The sequence below is a fragment of the Gasterosteus aculeatus genome, chromosome 11, assembly GCF_964276395.1.
Source record: "Gasterosteus aculeatus chromosome 11, fGasAcu3.hap1.1, whole genome shotgun sequence".
Lineage (NCBI taxonomy): Eukaryota > Metazoa > Chordata > Actinopteri > Perciformes > Gasterosteidae > Gasterosteus > Gasterosteus aculeatus.
The window spans coordinates 9,089,448-9,103,946 of record NC_135699.1 but is presented as its reverse complement, the minus strand read 5'-3'; the positions used below and the strand labels follow the sequence as shown (position 1 = coordinate 9,103,946).

At 39.4% G+C, this 14,499-nt stretch overlaps 40 non-coding genes across 40 annotated transcripts; all 40 read right to left on the bottom strand.

Annotated features, from left to right (window-relative positions):
• trnac-gca (transfer RNA cysteine (anticodon GCA)) lies at positions 1–72 on the bottom strand. The gene has a single exon. It is a non-coding gene; the product is annotated as a tRNA-Cys (tRNA).
• Positions 73–369: 297 nt separating this feature from the next.
• Positions 370–441, bottom strand: trnac-gca (transfer RNA cysteine (anticodon GCA)). The gene has a single exon. It is a non-coding gene; the product is annotated as a tRNA-Cys (tRNA).
• A 296-nt stretch (positions 442–737) lies between these two features.
• On the bottom strand, positions 738–809 carry trnac-gca (transfer RNA cysteine (anticodon GCA)). Its single transcript has one exon. It is a non-coding gene; the product is annotated as a tRNA-Cys (tRNA).
• Positions 810–1,105: 296 nt separating this feature from the next.
• trnac-gca (transfer RNA cysteine (anticodon GCA)) lies at positions 1,106–1,177 on the bottom strand. The gene has a single exon. It is a non-coding gene; the product is annotated as a tRNA-Cys (tRNA).
• Positions 1,178–1,474: 297 nt separating this feature from the next.
• On the bottom strand, positions 1,475–1,546 carry trnac-gca (transfer RNA cysteine (anticodon GCA)). Its single transcript has one exon. It is a non-coding gene; the product is annotated as a tRNA-Cys (tRNA).
• Positions 1,547–1,842: 296 nt separating this feature from the next.
• Positions 1,843–1,914, bottom strand: trnac-gca (transfer RNA cysteine (anticodon GCA)). Its single transcript has one exon. It is a non-coding gene; the product is annotated as a tRNA-Cys (tRNA).
• A 291-nt stretch (positions 1,915–2,205) lies between these two features.
• trnac-gca (transfer RNA cysteine (anticodon GCA)) lies at positions 2,206–2,277 on the bottom strand. Its single transcript has one exon. It is a non-coding gene; the product is annotated as a tRNA-Cys (tRNA).
• A 296-nt stretch (positions 2,278–2,573) lies between these two features.
• trnac-gca (transfer RNA cysteine (anticodon GCA)) lies at positions 2,574–2,645 on the bottom strand. Its single transcript has one exon. It is a non-coding gene; the product is annotated as a tRNA-Cys (tRNA).
• Positions 2,646–2,942: 297 nt separating this feature from the next.
• trnac-gca (transfer RNA cysteine (anticodon GCA)) lies at positions 2,943–3,014 on the bottom strand. Its single transcript has one exon. It is a non-coding gene; the product is annotated as a tRNA-Cys (tRNA).
• A 296-nt stretch (positions 3,015–3,310) lies between these two features.
• trnac-gca (transfer RNA cysteine (anticodon GCA)) lies at positions 3,311–3,382 on the bottom strand. Its single transcript has one exon. It is a non-coding gene; the product is annotated as a tRNA-Cys (tRNA).
• A 297-nt stretch (positions 3,383–3,679) lies between these two features.
• On the bottom strand, positions 3,680–3,751 carry trnac-gca (transfer RNA cysteine (anticodon GCA)). The gene has a single exon. It is a non-coding gene; the product is annotated as a tRNA-Cys (tRNA).
• A 296-nt stretch (positions 3,752–4,047) lies between these two features.
• On the bottom strand, positions 4,048–4,119 carry trnac-gca (transfer RNA cysteine (anticodon GCA)). The gene has a single exon. It is a non-coding gene; the product is annotated as a tRNA-Cys (tRNA).
• Positions 4,120–4,415: 296 nt separating this feature from the next.
• trnac-gca (transfer RNA cysteine (anticodon GCA)) lies at positions 4,416–4,487 on the bottom strand. Its single transcript has one exon. It is a non-coding gene; the product is annotated as a tRNA-Cys (tRNA).
• Positions 4,488–4,784: 297 nt separating this feature from the next.
• trnac-gca (transfer RNA cysteine (anticodon GCA)) lies at positions 4,785–4,856 on the bottom strand. The gene has a single exon. It is a non-coding gene; the product is annotated as a tRNA-Cys (tRNA).
• Positions 4,857–5,152: 296 nt separating this feature from the next.
• On the bottom strand, positions 5,153–5,224 carry trnac-gca (transfer RNA cysteine (anticodon GCA)). The gene has a single exon. It is a non-coding gene; the product is annotated as a tRNA-Cys (tRNA).
• Positions 5,225–5,520: 296 nt separating this feature from the next.
• trnac-gca (transfer RNA cysteine (anticodon GCA)) lies at positions 5,521–5,592 on the bottom strand. Its single transcript has one exon. It is a non-coding gene; the product is annotated as a tRNA-Cys (tRNA).
• A 297-nt stretch (positions 5,593–5,889) lies between these two features.
• trnac-gca (transfer RNA cysteine (anticodon GCA)) lies at positions 5,890–5,961 on the bottom strand. Its single transcript has one exon. It is a non-coding gene; the product is annotated as a tRNA-Cys (tRNA).
• A 296-nt stretch (positions 5,962–6,257) lies between these two features.
• trnac-gca (transfer RNA cysteine (anticodon GCA)) lies at positions 6,258–6,329 on the bottom strand. Its single transcript has one exon. It is a non-coding gene; the product is annotated as a tRNA-Cys (tRNA).
• Positions 6,330–6,626: 297 nt separating this feature from the next.
• Positions 6,627–6,698, bottom strand: trnac-gca (transfer RNA cysteine (anticodon GCA)). The gene has a single exon. It is a non-coding gene; the product is annotated as a tRNA-Cys (tRNA).
• A 296-nt stretch (positions 6,699–6,994) lies between these two features.
• trnac-gca (transfer RNA cysteine (anticodon GCA)) lies at positions 6,995–7,066 on the bottom strand. Its single transcript has one exon. It is a non-coding gene; the product is annotated as a tRNA-Cys (tRNA).
• Positions 7,067–7,363: 297 nt separating this feature from the next.
• trnac-gca (transfer RNA cysteine (anticodon GCA)) lies at positions 7,364–7,435 on the bottom strand. The gene has a single exon. It is a non-coding gene; the product is annotated as a tRNA-Cys (tRNA).
• Positions 7,436–7,731: 296 nt separating this feature from the next.
• On the bottom strand, positions 7,732–7,803 carry trnac-gca (transfer RNA cysteine (anticodon GCA)). Its single transcript has one exon. It is a non-coding gene; the product is annotated as a tRNA-Cys (tRNA).
• A 296-nt stretch (positions 7,804–8,099) lies between these two features.
• On the bottom strand, positions 8,100–8,171 carry trnac-gca (transfer RNA cysteine (anticodon GCA)). Its single transcript has one exon. It is a non-coding gene; the product is annotated as a tRNA-Cys (tRNA).
• A 296-nt stretch (positions 8,172–8,467) lies between these two features.
• Positions 8,468–8,539, bottom strand: trnac-gca (transfer RNA cysteine (anticodon GCA)). Its single transcript has one exon. It is a non-coding gene; the product is annotated as a tRNA-Cys (tRNA).
• Positions 8,540–8,835: 296 nt separating this feature from the next.
• On the bottom strand, positions 8,836–8,907 carry trnac-gca (transfer RNA cysteine (anticodon GCA)). Its single transcript has one exon. It is a non-coding gene; the product is annotated as a tRNA-Cys (tRNA).
• Positions 8,908–9,204: 297 nt separating this feature from the next.
• trnac-gca (transfer RNA cysteine (anticodon GCA)) lies at positions 9,205–9,276 on the bottom strand. Its single transcript has one exon. It is a non-coding gene; the product is annotated as a tRNA-Cys (tRNA).
• A 296-nt stretch (positions 9,277–9,572) lies between these two features.
• trnac-gca (transfer RNA cysteine (anticodon GCA)) lies at positions 9,573–9,644 on the bottom strand. Its single transcript has one exon. It is a non-coding gene; the product is annotated as a tRNA-Cys (tRNA).
• A 297-nt stretch (positions 9,645–9,941) lies between these two features.
• Positions 9,942–10,013, bottom strand: trnac-gca (transfer RNA cysteine (anticodon GCA)). Its single transcript has one exon. It is a non-coding gene; the product is annotated as a tRNA-Cys (tRNA).
• A 296-nt stretch (positions 10,014–10,309) lies between these two features.
• On the bottom strand, positions 10,310–10,381 carry trnac-gca (transfer RNA cysteine (anticodon GCA)). The gene has a single exon. It is a non-coding gene; the product is annotated as a tRNA-Cys (tRNA).
• A 297-nt stretch (positions 10,382–10,678) lies between these two features.
• Positions 10,679–10,750, bottom strand: trnac-gca (transfer RNA cysteine (anticodon GCA)). Its single transcript has one exon. It is a non-coding gene; the product is annotated as a tRNA-Cys (tRNA).
• A 296-nt stretch (positions 10,751–11,046) lies between these two features.
• trnac-gca (transfer RNA cysteine (anticodon GCA)) lies at positions 11,047–11,118 on the bottom strand. Its single transcript has one exon. It is a non-coding gene; the product is annotated as a tRNA-Cys (tRNA).
• Positions 11,119–11,415: 297 nt separating this feature from the next.
• Positions 11,416–11,487, bottom strand: trnac-gca (transfer RNA cysteine (anticodon GCA)). Its single transcript has one exon. It is a non-coding gene; the product is annotated as a tRNA-Cys (tRNA).
• Positions 11,488–11,784: 297 nt separating this feature from the next.
• trnac-gca (transfer RNA cysteine (anticodon GCA)) lies at positions 11,785–11,856 on the bottom strand. Its single transcript has one exon. It is a non-coding gene; the product is annotated as a tRNA-Cys (tRNA).
• A 297-nt stretch (positions 11,857–12,153) lies between these two features.
• trnac-gca (transfer RNA cysteine (anticodon GCA)) lies at positions 12,154–12,225 on the bottom strand. The gene has a single exon. It is a non-coding gene; the product is annotated as a tRNA-Cys (tRNA).
• Positions 12,226–12,521: 296 nt separating this feature from the next.
• Positions 12,522–12,593, bottom strand: trnac-gca (transfer RNA cysteine (anticodon GCA)). Its single transcript has one exon. It is a non-coding gene; the product is annotated as a tRNA-Cys (tRNA).
• Positions 12,594–12,889: 296 nt separating this feature from the next.
• Positions 12,890–12,961, bottom strand: trnac-gca (transfer RNA cysteine (anticodon GCA)). Its single transcript has one exon. It is a non-coding gene; the product is annotated as a tRNA-Cys (tRNA).
• Positions 12,962–13,258: 297 nt separating this feature from the next.
• On the bottom strand, positions 13,259–13,330 carry trnac-gca (transfer RNA cysteine (anticodon GCA)). Its single transcript has one exon. It is a non-coding gene; the product is annotated as a tRNA-Cys (tRNA).
• A 296-nt stretch (positions 13,331–13,626) lies between these two features.
• trnac-gca (transfer RNA cysteine (anticodon GCA)) lies at positions 13,627–13,698 on the bottom strand. The gene has a single exon. It is a non-coding gene; the product is annotated as a tRNA-Cys (tRNA).
• Positions 13,699–13,994: 296 nt separating this feature from the next.
• Positions 13,995–14,066, bottom strand: trnac-gca (transfer RNA cysteine (anticodon GCA)). The gene has a single exon. It is a non-coding gene; the product is annotated as a tRNA-Cys (tRNA).
• A 297-nt stretch (positions 14,067–14,363) lies between these two features.
• On the bottom strand, positions 14,364–14,435 carry trnac-gca (transfer RNA cysteine (anticodon GCA)). Its single transcript has one exon. It is a non-coding gene; the product is annotated as a tRNA-Cys (tRNA).
• Positions 14,436–14,499: the final 64 nt, after the last annotated feature.

Genomic DNA, 14,499 nt, shown 5'->3' with positions numbered 1-14,499 from the left:
AGGGGGCACACAGATGTGAACTGGGGACCTCTTGATCTGCAGTCAAATGCTCTACCACTGAGCTATACCCCCAAATCTGATGACTTTTTTCAGAAGTTCAGCGTGCATCTCCTATCACATAGAGCGTTTGCATCATCATACTGGGTGATGTGAATGCCTTTAATAGTGCAATGCCGTGTCCTCTATAGACAAGCTGGCATTTTCTGAGAAGATTCTTAACCTAAACTATAATTTTCTACTGAATCCAACATCCAGAAACAATGCTCAGTTGCTATTGGTTTACAGTTTTTGCAACATCTGTTGCTTGACACAAATACTCAATAGTAGAATAATTTCCATATCCTATGCGGTCTAAGAAGTTATTTAAAGAGGGGGCACCCAGATTTGAACTGGGGACCTCTTGATCTGCAGTCAAATGCTCTACCACTGAGCTATACCCCCAAATCTGATAACTTTTTTCAGATGTTCAGAGTGCATCTCCTATAACATAGAGCGTTTGCATCATCATACTGGGTGATGTGAATGCCTTTAATAGTGAAATGCTGTGTCCTCTACAGACAAGCTGGCATTTTCTGAGAAGATTCTTAAACTAAACTATAATTTTCTACTGATTCCAAGAACCAGACGCAATGATCAGTTGCTATTGGTTTACAGCCTTTGCAACACCTGTTGCCTGACACAAATACTCAATAGTAAAATAATTTCCATATCCTATGCTTTCTAAGTTGTTTTTAAAAAGGGGGCACCCACATTTGAACTGGGGACCTCTTGATCTGCAGTCAAATGCTCTACCACTGAGCTATACCCCCAAATCTGATAACTTTTTTCAGATGTTCAGAGTGCATCTCCTATAACATAGAGCGTTTGCATCATCATACTGGGTGATGTGAATGCCTTTAATAGTGCAATGCTGTGTCCTCTATAGACAAGCTGGCATTTTCTGAGAAAACTCTTACCCTAAACTATAATTTTCTACTGAATCCAACATCCAGAAACAATGCTCAGTTGCTATTGGTTTACAGTTTTCGCAACACCTGTTGCCTGATACAAATACTCAATAGTAGAATAATTTCCATATCCTATGCTTTCTAAGTTGTTTTTAAAAAGGGGGCACCCAGATTTGAACTGGGGACCTCTTGATCTGCAGTCAAATGCTCTACCACTGAGCTATACCCCCAAATCTGATGACTTTTTTCAGAAGTTCAGAGTGCAACTCCTATAACATAGAGCGTTTGCATCATCATACTGGGTGATGTGAATGCCTTTAATAGTGCAATGCTGTGTCCTCTACAGACAATCTGGCATTTTCTGAGAAGATTCTTAACCTAAACTATAATTTTCTACTGAATCCAACATCCAGAAACAATGCTCAGTTGCTATTGGTTTACAGTTTTTGCAACACCTGTTGCTTGACACAAATACTCAACAGTAGAATAATTTCCATATCCTATGCGGTCTAAGAAGGTATTTAAAGAGGGGGCACCCAGATTTGAACTGGGGACCTCTTGATCTGCAGTCAAATGCTCTACCACTGAGCTATACCCCCAAATCTGCTAACTTTTTTCAGATGTTCAGAGTGCTTCTCCTATAACATAGAGCGTTTGCATCATCATACTGGGTGATGTGAATGCCTTTAATAGTGAAATGCTGTGTCCTCTACAGACAAGCTGGCATTTTCTGAGAAGATTCTTAAACTAAACTATAATTTTCTACTGATTCCAAGAACCAGACGCAATGATCAGTTGCTATTGGTTTACAGCCTTTGCAACACCTGTTGCCTGACACAAATACTCAATAGTAAAATAATTTCCATATCCTATGCTTTCTAAGTTGTTTTTAAAAAGGGGGCACCCACATTTGAACTGGGGACCTCTTGATCTGCAGTCAAATGCTCTACCACTGAGCTATACCCCCAAATCTGATAACTTTTTTCAGATGTTCAGAGTGCATCTCCTATAACATAGAGCGTTTGCATCATCATACTGGGTGATGTGAATGCCTTTAATAGTGCAATGCTGTGTCCTCTATAGACAAGCTGGCATTTTCTGAGAAGATTCTTAACCTAAACTATAATTTTCTACTGAATCCAACATCCAGAAACAATGCTCTATTGGTTTACAGTTTTTGCAACACCTGTTGCTTGACACAAATACTCAATAGTAGAATAATTCCCATATCCTATGCGGTCTAAGAAGGTATTTAAAGAGGGGGCACCCAGATTTGAACTGGGGACCTCTTGATCTGCAGTCAAATGCTCTACCACTGAGCTATACCCCCAAATCTGCTAACTTTTTTCAGATGTTCAGAGTGCATCTCCTATAACATAGAGCGTTTGCATCATCATACTGGGTGATGTGAATGCCTTTAATAGTGCAATGCTGTGTCCTCTACAGACAATCTGGCATTTTCTGAGAAGATTCTTAACCTAAACTATAATTTTCTACTGAATCCAACATCCAGAAACAATGCTCAGTTGCTATTGGTTTAGAGTTTTCGCAACACCTGTTGCCTGATACAGATACTCAATAGTAGAATAATTTCCATATCCTATGCTTTCTAAGTTGTTTTTAAAAAGGGGGCACCCAGATTTGAACTGGGGACCTCTTGATCTGCAGTCAAATGCTCTACCACTGAGCTATACCCCCAAATCTGATGACTTTTTTCAGATGTTCAGAGTGCATCTCCTATAACATAGAGCGTTTGCATCATCATACTGGGTGATGTGAATGCCTTTAATAGTGCAATGCTGTGTCCTCTACAGACAATCTGGCATTTTCTGAGAAGATTCTTAACCTAAACTATAATTTTCTACTGAATCCAACATCCAGAAACAATGCTCAGTTGCTATTGGTTTACAGTTTTTGCAACACCTGTTGCTTGACACAAATACTCAATAGTAGAATAATTTCCATATCCTATGCGGTCTAAGAAGGTATTTAAAGAGGGGGCACCCAGATTTGAACAGGGGACCTCTTGATCTGCAGTCAAATGCTCTACCACTGAGCTATACCCCCAAATCTGACAACTTTTTTCAGATGTTCAGCGTGCATCTCCTATCACATAGAGCGTTTGCATCATCATACTGGGTGATGTGAATGCCTTTAATAGTGCAATGCTGTGTCCTCTATAGACAAGCTGGCATTTTCTGAGAAAACTCTTACCCTAAACTATAATTTTCTACTGAATCCAACATCCAGAAACAATGCTCAGTTGCTATTGGTTTACAGTTTTCGCAACACCTGTTGCCTGATACAAATACTCAATAGTAGAATAATTTCCATATCCTATGCTTTCTAAGTTGTTTTTAAAAAGGGGGCACCCAGATTTGAACTGGGGACCTCTTGATCTGCAGTCAAATGCTCTACCACTGAGCTATACCCCCAAATCTGATGACTTTTTTCAGAAGTTCAGAGTGCAACTCCTATAACATAGAGCGTTTGCATCATCATACTGGGTGATGTGAATGCCTTTAATAGTGCAATGCTGTGTCCTCTATAGACAATCTGGCATTTTCTGAGAAGATTCTTAACCTAAACTATAATTTTCTACTGAATCCAAGATCCAGAAACAATGCTCAGTTGCTATTGGTTTACAGTTTTTGCAACACCTGTTGCTTGACACAAATACTCAACAGTAGAATAATTTCCATATCCTATGCGGTCTAAGAAGGTATTTAAAGAGGGGGCACCCAGATTTGAACTGGGGACCTCTTGATCTGCAGTCAAATGCTCTACCACTGAGCTATACCCCCAAATCTGCTAACTTTTTTCAGATGTTCAGAGTGCTTCTCCTATAACATAGAGCGTTTGCATCATCATACTGGGTGATGTGAATGCCTTTAATAGTGAAATGCTGTGTCCTCTACAGACAAGCTGGCATTTTCTGAGAAGATTCTTAAACTAAACTATAATTTTCTACTGATTCCAAGAACCAGACGCAATGATCAGTTGCTATTGGTTTACAGCCTTTGCAACACCTGTTGCCTGACACAAATACTCAATAGTAAAATAATTTCCATATCCTATGCTTTCTAAGTTGTTTTTAAAAAGGGGGCACCCACATTTGAACTGGGGACCTCTTGATCTGCAGTCAAATGCTCTACCACTGAGCTATACCCCCAAATCTGATAACTTTTTTCAGATGTTCAGAGTGCATCTCCTATAACATAGAGCGTTTGCATCATCATACTGGGTGATGTGAATGCCTTTAATAGTGCAATGCTGTGTCCTCTATAGACAAGCTGGCATTTTCTGAGAAAACTCTTACCCTAAACTATAATTTTCTACTGAATCCAACATCCAGAAACAATGCTCAGTTGCTATTGGTTTACAGTTTTCGCAACACCTGTTGCCTGATACAAATACTCAATAGTAGAATAATTTCCATATCCTATGCTTTCTAAGTTGTTTTTAAAAAGGGGGCACCCAGATTTGAACTGGGGACCTCTTGATCTGCAGTCAAATGCTCTACCACTGAGCTATACCCCCAAATCTGATGACTTTTTTCAGAAGTTCAGAGTGCATCTCCTATAACATAGAGCGTTTGCATCATCATACTGGGTGATGTGAATGCCTTTAATAGTGCAATGCTGTGTCCTCTACAGACAATCTGGCATTTTCTGAGAAGATTCTTAACCTAAACTATAATTTTCTACTGAATCCAACATCCAGAAACAATGCTCAGTTGCTATTGGTTTACAGTTTTTGCAACACCTGTTGCTTGACACAAATACTCAACAGTAGAATAATTTCCATATCCTATGCGGTCTAAGAAGGTATTTAAAGAGGGGGCACCCAGATTTGAACTGGGGACCTCTTGATCTGCAGTCAAATGCTCTACCACTGAGCTATACCCCCAAATCTGCTAACTTTTTTCAGATGTTCAGAGTGCTTCTCCTATAACATAGAGCGTTTGCATCATCATACTGGGTGATGTGAATGCCTTTAATAGTGAAATGCTGTGTCCTCTACAGACAAGCTGGCATTTTCTGAGAAGATTCTTAAACTAAACTATAATTTTCTACTGATTCCAAGAACCAGACGCAATGATCAGTTGCTATTGGTTTACAGCCTTTGCAACACCTGTTGCCTGACACAAATACTCAATAGTAAAATAATTTCCATATCCTATGCTTTCTAAGTTGTTTTTAAAAAGGGGGCACCCACATTTGAACTGGGGACCTCTTGATCTGCAGTCAAATGCTCTACCACTGAGCTATACCCCCAAATCTGATAACTTTTTTCAGATGTTCAGAGTGCATCTCCTATAACATAGAGCGTTTGCATCATCATACTGGGTGATGTGAATGCCTTTAATAGTGCAATGCTGTGTCCTCTATAGACAAGCTGGCATTTTCTGAGAAGATTCTTAACCTAAACTATAATATTCTACTGAATCCAACATCCAGAAACAATGCTCAGTTGCTATTGGTTTACAGTTTTTGCAACATCTGTTGCTTGACACAAATACTCAATAGTAGAATAATTTCCATATCCTATGCGGTCTAAGTTGTTTTTAAAAAGGGGGCACCCAGATTTGAACTGGGGACCTCTTGATCTGCAGTCAAATGCTCTACCACTGAGCTATACCCCCAAATCTGATGACTTCTTTCAGATGTTCAGAGTGCATCTCCTATAACATAGAGCGTTTGCATCATCATACTGGGTGATGTGAATGCCTTTAATAGTGCAATGCTGTGTCCTCTATAGACAAGCTGGCATTTTCTGAGAAGATTCTTAACCTAAACTATAATTTTCTACTGAATACAACATCCAGAAACAATGCTCAGTTGCTATTGGTTTACAGTTTTTGCAACACCTGTTGCTTGACACAAATACTCAATAGTAGAATAATTTCCATATCCTATGAGGTCTAAGAAGTTATTTAAAGAGGGGGCACCCAGATTTGAACTGGGGACCTCTTGATCTGCAGTCAAATGCTCTACCACTGAGCTATACCCCCAAATCTGATGACTTTTTTCAGATGTTCAGTGTGCATCTCCTATCACATAGAGCGTTTGCATCATCATACTGGGTGATGTGAATGCCTTTAATAGTGCAATGCTGTGTCCTCTATAGACAAGCTGGCATTTTCTGAGAAAACTCTTACCCTAAACTATAATTTTCTACTGAATCCAACATCCAGAATCAATGCTCAGTTGCTATTGATTTACAGTTTTCGCAACACCTGTTGCCTGATACAAATACTCAATAGTAGAATAATTTCCATATCCTATGCTTTCTAAGTTGTTTTTAAAAAGGGGGCACCCAGATTTGAACTGGGGACCTCTTGATCTGCAGTCAAATGCTCTACCACTGAGCTATACCCCCAAATCTGATGACTTTTTTCAGAAGTTCAGCGTGCATCTCCTATCACCTAGAGCGTTTGCATCATCATACTGAGTGATGTGAATGCCTTTAATAGTGCAATGCTGTGTCCTTTATAGACAAGCTGGCATTTTCTGAGAAGATTCTTAACCTAAACTATAATTTTCTACTGAATCCAACATCCAGAAACAGTGCTCAGTTGCTATTGGTTTACAGTTTTTGCAACACCTGTTGCTTGACACAAATACTCAATAGTAGAATAATTTCCATATCCTATGCGGTCTAAGAAGGTATTTAAAGAGGGGGCACCCAGATTTGAACTGGGGACCTCTTGATCTGCAGTCAAATGCTCTACCACTGAGCTATACCCCCAAATCTGCTAACTTTTTTCAGATGTTCAGAGTGCATCTCCTATAACATAGAGCGTTTGCATCATCATACTGGGTGATGTGAATGCCTTTAATAGTGCAATGCTGTGTCCTCTACAGACAATCTGGCATTTTCTGAGAAGATTCTTAACCTAAACTATAATTTTCTACTGAATCCAACATCCAGAAACAATGCTCAGTTGCTATTGGTTTACAGTTTTCGCAACACCTGTTGCCTGATACAAATACTCAATAGTAGAATAATTTCCATATCCTATGCTTTCTAAGTTGTTTTTAAAAAGGGGGCACCCAGATTTGAACTGGGGACCTCTTGATCTGCAGTCAAATGCTCTACCACTGAGCTATACCCCCAAATCTGATGACTTTTTTCAGAAGTTCAGCGTGCATCTCCTATCACCTAGAGCGTTTGCATCATCATACTGAGTGATGTGAATGCCTTTAATAGTGCAATGCTGTGTCCTTTATAGACAAGCTGGCATTTTCTGAGAAGATTCTTAACCTAAACTATAATTTTCTACTGAATCCAACATCCAGAAACAATGCTCAGTTGCTATTGGTTTACAGTTTTTGCAACACCTGTTGCTTGACACAAATACTCAATAGTAGAATAATTTCCATATCCTATGCGGTCTAAGAAGGTATTTAAAGAGGGGGCACCCAGATTTGAACTGGGGACCTCTTGATCTGCAGTCAAATGCTCTACCACTGAGCTATACCCCCAAATCTGATAACTTTTTTCAGATGTTCAGCGTGCATCTCCTATCACATAGAGCGTTTGCATCATCATACTGGGTGATGTGAATGCCTTTAATAGTGCAATGCTGTGTCCTCTATAGACAAGCTGGCATTTTCTGAGAAAACTCTTACCCTAAACTATAATTTTCTACTGAATCCAACATCCAGAAACAATGCTCAGTTGCTATTGGTTTACAGTTTTCGCAACACCTGTTGCCTGATACAAATACTCAATAGTAGAATAATTTCCATATCCTATGCTTTCTAAGTTGTTTTTAAAAAGGGGGCACCCAGATTTGAACTGGGGACCTCTTGATCTGCAGTCAAATGCTCTACCACTGAGCTATACCCCCAAATCTGATGACTTTTTTCAGAAGTTCAGCGTGCATCTCCTATCACATAGAGCGTTTGCATCATCATACTGGGTGATGTGAATGCCTTTAATAGTGCAATGCTGTGTCCTCTATAGACAAGCTGGCATTTTCTGAGAAGATTCTTAACCTAAACTATAATTTTCTACTGAATCCAACATCCAGAAACAATGCTCAGTTGCTATTGGTTTACAGTTTTTGCAACATCTGTTGCTTGACACAAATACTCAATAGTAGAATAATTTCCATATCCTATGCGGTCTAAGTTGTTTTTAAAAAGGGGGCACCCAGATTTGAACTTGGGACCTCTTGATCTGCAGTCAAATGCTCTACCACTGAGCTATACCCCCAAATCTGATGACTTCTTTCAGATGTTCAGAGTGCATCTCCTATAACATAGAGCGTTTGCATCATCATACTGGGTGATGTGAATGCCTTTAATAGTGCAATGCTGTGTCCTCTATAGACAAGCTGGCATTTTCTGAGAAAACTCTTACCCTAAACTATAATTTTCTACTGAATCCAACATCCAGAATCAATGCTCAGTTGCTATTGATTTACAGTTTTCGCAACACCTGTTGCCTGATACAAATACTCAATAGTAGAATAATTTCCATATCCTATGCTTTCTAAGTTGTTTTTAAAAAGGGGGCACCCAGATTTGAACTGGGGACCTCTTGATCTGCAGTCAAATGCTCTACCACTGAGCTATACCCCCAAATCTGCTAACTTTTTTCAGATGTTCAGAGTGCATCTCCTATAACATAGAGCGTTTGCATCATCATACTGGGTGATGTGAATGCCTTTAATAGTGCAATGCTGTGTCCTCTACAGACAATCTGGCATTTTCTGAGAAGATTCTTAACCTAAACTATAATTTTCTACTGAATCCAACATCCAGAAACAATGCTCAGTTGCTATTGGTTTACAGTTTTCGCAACACCTGTTGCCTGATACAAATACTCAATAGTAGAATAATTTCCATATCCTATGCTTTCTAAGTTGTTTTTAAAAAGGGGGCACCCAGATTTGAACTGGGGACCTCTTGATCTGCAGTCAAATGCTCTACCACTGAGCTATACCCCCAAATCTGATGACTTTTTTCAGAAGTTCAGCGTGCATCTCCTATCACCTAGAGCGTTTGCATCATCATACTGAGTGATGTGAATGCCTTTAATAGTGCAATGCTGTGTCCTTTATAGACAAGCTGGCATTTTCTGAGAAGATTCTTAACCTAAACTATAATTTTCTACTGAATCCAACATCCAGAAACAATGCTCAGTTGCTATTGGTTTACAGTTTTTGCAACACCTGTTGCTTGACACAAATACTCAATAGTAGAATAATTTCCATATCCTATGCGGTCTAAGAAGGTATTTAAAGAGGGGGCACCCAGATTTGAACTGGGGACCTCTTGATCTGCAGTCAAATGCTCTACCACTGAGCTATACCCCCAAATCTGATAACTTTTTTCAGATGTTCAGCGTGCATCTCCTATCACATAGAGCGTTTGCATCATCATACTGGGTGATGTGAATGCCTTTAATAGTGCAATGCTGTGTCCTCTATAGACAAGCTGGCATTTTCTGAGAAAACTCTTACCCTAAACTATAATTTTCTACTGAATCCAACATCCAGAAACAATGCTCAGTTGCTATTGGTTTACAGTTTTCGCAACACCTGTTGCCTGATACAAATACTCAATAGTAGAATAATTTCCATATCCTATGCTTTCTAAGTTGTTTTTAAAAAGGGGGCACCCAGATTTGAACTGGGGACCTCTTGATCTGCAGTCAAATGCTCTACCACTGAGCTATACCCCCAAATCTGATGACTTTTTTCAGAAGTTCAGCGTGCATCTCCTATCACATAGAGCGTTTGCATCATCATACTGGGTGATATGAATGCCTTTAATAGTGCAATGCTGTGTCCTCTATAGACAAGCTGGCATTTTCTGAGAAGATTCTTAACCTAAACTATAATTTTCTACTGAATCCAACATCCAGAAACAATGCTCAGTTGCTATTGGTTTACAGTTTTTGCAACACCTGTTGCTTGACACAAATACTCAATAGTAGAATAATTTCCATATCCTATGCGGTCTAAGAAGGTATTTAAAGAGGGGGCACCCAGATTTGAACTGGGGACCTCTTGATCTGCAGTCAAATGCTCTACCACTGAGCTATACCCCCAAATCTGCTAACTTTTTTCAGATGTTCAGAGTGCATCTCCTATAACATAGAGCGTTTGCATCATCATACTGGGTGATGTGAATGCCTTTAATAGTGCAATGCTGTGTCCTCTACAGACAATCTGGCATTTTCTGAGAAGATTCTTAACCTAAACTATAATTTTCTACTGAATCCAACATCCAGAAACAATGCTCAGTTGCTATTGGTTTACAGTTTTCGCAACACCTGTTGCCTGATACAAATACTCAATAGTAGAATAATTTCCATATCCTATGCTTTCTAAGTTGTTTTTAAAAAGGGGGCACCCAGATTTGAACTGGGGACCTCTTGATCTGCAGTCAAATGCTCTACCACTGAGCTATACCCCCAAATCTGATGACTTTTTTCAGAAGTTCAGCGTGCATCTCCTATCACCTAGAGCGTTTGCATCATCATACTGAGTGATGTGAATGCCTTTAATAGTGCAATGATGTGTCCTTTATAGACAAGCTGGCATTTTCTGAGAAGATTCTTAACCTAAACTATAATTTTCTACTGAATCCAACATCCAGAAACAATGCTCAGTTGCTATTGGTTTACAGTTTTTGCAACACCTGTTGCTTGACACAAATACTCAATAGTAGAATAATTTACATATCCTATGCGGTCTAAGAAGGTATTTAAAGAGGGGGCACCCAGATTTGAACTGGGGACCTCTTGATCTGCAGTCAAATGCTCTACCACTGAGCTATACCCCCAAATCTGATAACTTTTTTCAGATGTTCAGCGTGCATCTCCTATCACATAGAGCGTTTGCATCATCATACTGGGTGATGTGAATGCCTTTAATAGTGCAATGCTGTGTCCTCTATAGACAAGCTGGCATTTTCTGAGAAAACTCTTACCCTAAACTATAATTTTCTACTGAATCCAACATCCAGAAACAATGCTCAGTTGCTATTGGTTTACAGTTTTCGCAACACCTGTTGCCTGATACAAATACTCAATAGTAGAATAATTTCCATATCCTATGCTTTCTAAGTTGTTTTTAAAAAGGGGGCACCCAGATTTGAACTGGGGACCTCTTGATCTGCAGTCAAATGCTCTACCACTGAGCTATACGCCCAAATCTGATGACTTTTTTCAGAAGTTCAGCGTGCATCTCCTATCACATAGAGCGTTTGCATCATCATACTGGGTGATGTGAATGCCTTTAATAGTGCAATGCTGTGTCCTCTATAGACAAGCTGGCATTTTCTGAGAAGATTCTTAACCTAAACTATAATTTTCTACTGAATCCAACATCCAGAAACAATGCTCAGTTGCTATTGGTTTACAGTTTTTGCAACACCTGTTGCTTGACACAAATACTCAATAGTAGAATAATTTACATATCCTATGCGGTCTAAGAAGGTATTTAAAGAGGGGGCACCCAGATTTGAACTGGGGACCTCTTGATCTGCAGTCAAATGCTCTACCACTAAGCTATACCCCCAAATCTGCTAACTTTTTTCAGATGTTCAGAGTGCATCTCCTATAACATAGAGCGTTTGCATCATCATACTGGGTGATGTGAATGCCTTTAATAGTGCAATGCTGTGTCCTCTACAGACAATCTGGCATTTTCTGAGAAGATTCTTAACCTAAACTATAATTTTCTACTGAATCCAACATCCAGAAACAATGCTCAGTTGCTATTGGTTTACAGTTTTTGCAACACCTGTTGCTTGACACAAATACTCAATAGTAGAATAATTTCCATATCCTATGCGGTCTAAGAAGGTATTTAAAGAGGGGGCACCCAGATTTGAACTGGGGACCTCTTGATCTGCAGTCAAATGCTCTAACACTGAGCTATACCCCCAAATCTGCTAACTTTTTTCAGATGTTCAGAGTGCATCTCCTATAACATAGAGCGTTTGCATCATCATACTGGGTGATGTGAATGCCTTTAATAGTGCAATGCCGTGTCCTCTATAGACAAGCTGGCATTTTCTGAGAAGATTCTTAACCTAAACTATAATTTTCTACTGAATCCAACATCCAGAAAAAATGCTCAGTTGCTATTGGTTTACAGTTTTTGCAACATCTGTTGCTTGACACAAATACTCAATAGTAGAATAATTTCCATATCCTATGCGGTCTAAGAAGTTATTTAAAGAGGGGGCACCCAGATTTGAACTGGGGACATCTTGATCTGCAGTCAAATGCTCTACCACTGAGCTATACCCCCAAATCTGATAACTTTTTTCAGATGTTCAGAGTGCATCTCCTATAACATAGAGCGTTTGCATCATCATACTGGGTGATGTGAATGCCTTTAATAGTGCAATGCTGTGTCCTCTATAGACAAGCTGGCATTTTCTGAGAAAACTCTTACCCTAAACTATAATTTTCTACTGATTCCAAGAACCAGACGCAATGCTCAGTTGCTATTGGTTTACAGCCTTTGCAACACCTGTTGCCTGACACAAATACTCAATAGTAAAATAATTTCCATATCCTATGCTTTCTAAGTTGTTTTTAAAAAGGGGGCACCCAGATTTGAACTGGGGACCTCTTGATCTGCAGTCAAATGCTCTACCACTGAGCTATACCCCCAAATCTGCTAACTTTTTTCAGATGTTCAGAGTGCATCTCCTATAACATAGAGCGTTTGCATCATCATACTGGGTGATGTGAATGCCTTTAGTAGTGCAATGCTGTGTCCTCTACAGACAATCTGGCATTTTCTGAGAAGATTCTTAACCTAAACTATAATTTTCTACTGAATCCAACATCCAGAAACAATGCTCAGTTGCTATTGGTTTACAGTTTTTGCAACACCTGTTGCCTGATACAAATACTCAATAGTAGAATAATTTCCATATCCTATGCTTTCTAAGTTGTTGTTAAAAAGGGGGCACACAGATGTGAACTGGGGACCTCTTGATCTGCAGTCAAATGCTCTACCACTGAGCTATACCCCCAAATCTGATGACTTCTTTCAGATGTTCAGAGTGCATCTCCTATCACATAGAGCGTTTGCATCATCATACTGGGTGATGTGAATGCCTTTAATAGTGCAATGCTGTGTCCTCTATAGACAAGCTGGCATTTTCTGAGAAGATTCTTAACCTAAACTATAATTTTCTACTGAATACAACATCCAGAAACAATGCTCAGTTGCTATTGGTTTACAGTTTTTGCAACACCTGTTGCTTGACACAAATACTCAATAGTAGAATAATTTCCATATCCTATGCGGTCTAAGAAGTTATTTAAAGAGGGGGCACCCAGATTTGAACTGGGGACCTCTTGATCTGCAGTCAAATGCTCTACCACTGAGCTATACCCCCAAATCTGATGACTTTTTTCAGATGTTCAGAGTGCATCTCCTATAACATAGAGCGTTTGCATCATCATACTGGGTGATGTGAATGCCTTTAATAGTGCAATGCTGTGTCCTCTATAGACAAGCTGGCATTTTCTGAGAAAACTCTTACCCTAAACTATAATTTTCTACTGATTCCAAGAACCAGACGCAATGCTCAGTTGCTATTGGTTTACAGCCTTTGCAACACCTGTTGCCTGACACAAATACTCAATAGTAAAATAATTTCCATATCCTATGCTTTCTAAGTTGTTTTTAAAAAGGGGGCACCCAGATTTGAACTGGGGACCTCTTGATCTGCAGTCAAATGCTCTACCACTGAGCTATACCCCCAAATCTGCTAACTTTTTTCAGATGTTCAGAGTGCATCTCCTATAACATAGAGCGTTTGCATCATCATACTGGGTGATGTGAATGCCTTTAGTAGTGCAATGCTGTGTCCTCTACAGACAATCTGGCATTTTCTGAGAAGATTCTTAACCTAAACTATAATTTTCTACTGAATCCAACATCCAGAAACAATGCTCAGTTGCTATTGGTTTACAGTTTTTGCAACACCTGTTGCCTGATACAAATACTCAATAGTAGAATAATTTCCATATCCTATGCTTTCTAAGTTGTTGTTAAAAAGGGGGCACACAGATGTGAACTGGGGACCTCTTGATCTGCAGTCAAATGCTCTACCACTGAGCTATACCCCCAAATCTGATGACTTCTTTCAGATGTTCAGAGTGCATCTCCTATCACATAGAGCGTTTGCATCATCATACTGGGTGATGTGAATGCCTTTAATAGTGCAATGCTGTGTCCTCTATAGACAAGATGGCATTTTCTGAGAAGATTCTTAACCTAAACTATAATTTTCTACTGAATACAACATCCAGAAACAATGCTCAGTTGCTATTGGTTTACAGTTTTTGCAACACCTGTTGCTTGACACAAATACTCAATAGTAGAATAATTTCCATATCCTATGCGGTCTAAGAAGTTATTTAAAGAGGGGGCACCCAGATTTGAACTGGGGACCTCTTGATCTGCAGTCAAATGCTCTACCACTGAGCTATACCCCCAAATCTGATGACTTTTTTCAGATGTTCAGTGTGCATCTCCTATCACATAGAGCGTTTGCATCAT